The sequence below is a fragment of the Penaeus japonicus genome, unplaced genomic scaffold (genome assembly GCF_977035675.1).
Source record: "Penaeus japonicus unplaced genomic scaffold, GWHDUDI00000001_assembly GWHDUDI00000026, whole genome shotgun sequence".
NCBI lineage: Eukaryota > Metazoa > Arthropoda > Malacostraca > Decapoda > Penaeidae > Penaeus > Penaeus japonicus.
The window spans coordinates 21,389,988-21,392,487 of NW_028234428.1; the positions used below are offsets into that span (position 1 = coordinate 21,389,988).

The 2,500-nt window shown below is 30.3% G+C and overlaps 1 protein-coding gene across 1 annotated transcript in view; it reads right to left on the reverse strand.

Moving 5' to 3' along the window:
* LOC122243555 (uncharacterized) overlaps positions 1 to 1,269 on the reverse strand; it is a 3,729-nt gene extending 2,460 nt beyond the window's left edge. The window contains exon 1 of the mRNA XM_043001170.2: positions 1,197 to 1,269. The gene's annotated coding sequence lies outside the window, so the exon portion shown is untranslated. The remainder of the gene's footprint in view (positions 1 to 1,196) is intronic.
* Positions 1,270 to 2,500: the final 1,231 nt, after the last annotated feature.

Below are 2,500 nucleotides of genomic sequence, written 5' to 3' on the forward strand. Positions count from 1 at the left end.
TTGACAAAATATATGCAAGGTCATTGAACCTATTAGTACGTTAAGGTCAGTCAAGGTATAATGAGAAGATGAGGTCATATTCATTTGAAATGCACTTGGGAGTGGCATTTCAATTGTCCGATACGTTATCAAGAAAGAAGATGAGAGAGAAAGAGAACGGAATGAGAGAGAAAGAGATAGGGAAAGATATAGAGAAAGAGAGATTTGGGGTGGAGGGAGAAAGGTTCAGTGACAGAGACAGAGGCAGGAGAAGAGTGGGTGAGTGAGTGAGTGAGAGATAGATAAATATATAGTTAGATAGACAGGTAGATAGATAGATAGATAGAGAGAGAGAGAGAGAGAAAGAAAGAGAGAGAGGAGATAGAGGGGGATAGAGAAAAAAGAAAATATCTTTCTCTCTCTCTCTCTCTCAGATATATATATATATATATATATATATATTATGCTATATATATATATATATATATATATATATATATATTAAATTGTTTATATATTTATAATATATATATATATATTTTATGTTTTATATAATACATACATATATATATTATATATGTAATATATATATAGTTATATATATATATTTATTAGAGTGTTATATGTATGTTATGTATGTATATATATATATATATATATATTTTGAATTGTTATATATATTTATAATTATATGTATATATATATATATATATATATATATATATATATATATATATAATATATATATATATTTTATATATATATAATATGTTGTGTCTGTGTGTGTGGTGTGTGTGTGTGTGTGTGTGTGTGTGTGTGTGTGTGTGTGTGTGTGTGTGGTGTTTGTTGTGTTGTTTGTGTTGTGTAGTGTGTGTATTATATGTATATAAATATATCTTTATATATATACTGAATATGTGTGTGTATGTGTGTGTGTATATATATATATATATATATATATATATATATATATATATATATATATATATATATATATATATATATATAGACATATATGTATAGATAGATAAATAGATAGATATATATATATAGATATATAGAGATATATTCACAAACATATATATATAGAAAGAAATATCACAAATACACACTCGTCTCATATAAAAAAGAAAAAGAAAAAAAAAGTTTCATGATAAAGATGATAAAAAGTTTCCATGTTCAAATCCGGTTTTATGTCGTTTTCCTTTCCCTTTTACCTTGTAGATGTTGCTTCTTCAACGTTCAGCAAAGTACTGCATCTTATCGGCGTCTTTTGGCCTTATATATAAGGGCATCCTCGCCATCCCCTTCCCTTTGCTTGGGCAGGAAGGAGTTGCCAGATATCGCCAGACGGTTATTGCTTGCTAGACCTGTTTTTTTTTTTTCTTCTGACCTATGATTGGCTCTTGGCGGCACTCTTGCATTCTTCTCCCCCCTCCCCCTCATTCCTCCCCTGTTCTCTCTCCCCCCCTCCCCCTTCTTCCTCTCTTCTCTTCCTCCCCTCCATGCCTGTTTTTCTCCTCCCCCTCCTCCTCCTCCTTCCTCCGCATTCCCGCTCCCCCCCTCTCCTCCTCCCCCATCTCCCGCTTCCCCCTTTGACTCCTCCTCCTTTTCTCCCCCATTTCCCCCCCTCATTTCTCCCCCCTCCTTCTCCCCCCCTCCACCCATCCCCCTTTTCCTCCTCCTCCTCCTCCTCCTCCTCCTCCTACCCCTCCTGCCCCTCCCCCCTCACCCCTCAAGTGGGGGGTGGGGGAGACAAGATAAGACCCAAGAAGAGGAGAGGAAAAGAAGGGCTTTCAGGAGATACTCGGGATGGGGTGGTGTGTGTGTGGGGGGGGGGGGATGAGGTTTTAGGCACGAATATTATTTCTCTCTTGTGTTCTAATTCTCCGGAGAGTCTACTTCACTGCTCTGAGTAATTTTTGATTGATGTAACACTGTGACTGGTTTGTTTCTTTACGCGTGACACATAGACAATGGGACCGTGTGTGTGCATCTACGTATATATATATTCATATGTCTGTATATATGTATATATATATATATATATATATATATATATATATATATATACATATATATATATATATATACATATGTCTGTTTATATTGTATATATATATATATATATATATAATAAATATATAATATATATATATGTATATTACATGTATGTATATATAATATATATAATATATATAATATATATATATATGTATTATATATATATATATATATATATATATATATTATGGCATACAATACATACATACCATATTATATATATTTAATAATATATATAATATATATATATATATATATATATGATACACATATATACATACACACACCCTACATATACGTATATATAGTATATATATATATATATATTATATATATATATATATATAAATATATAATTTATATTATATAACATAATATATGAATATATATATATATATATATATATATATATATATTATAATATATATAAAATATATATATTATAATATACATAACA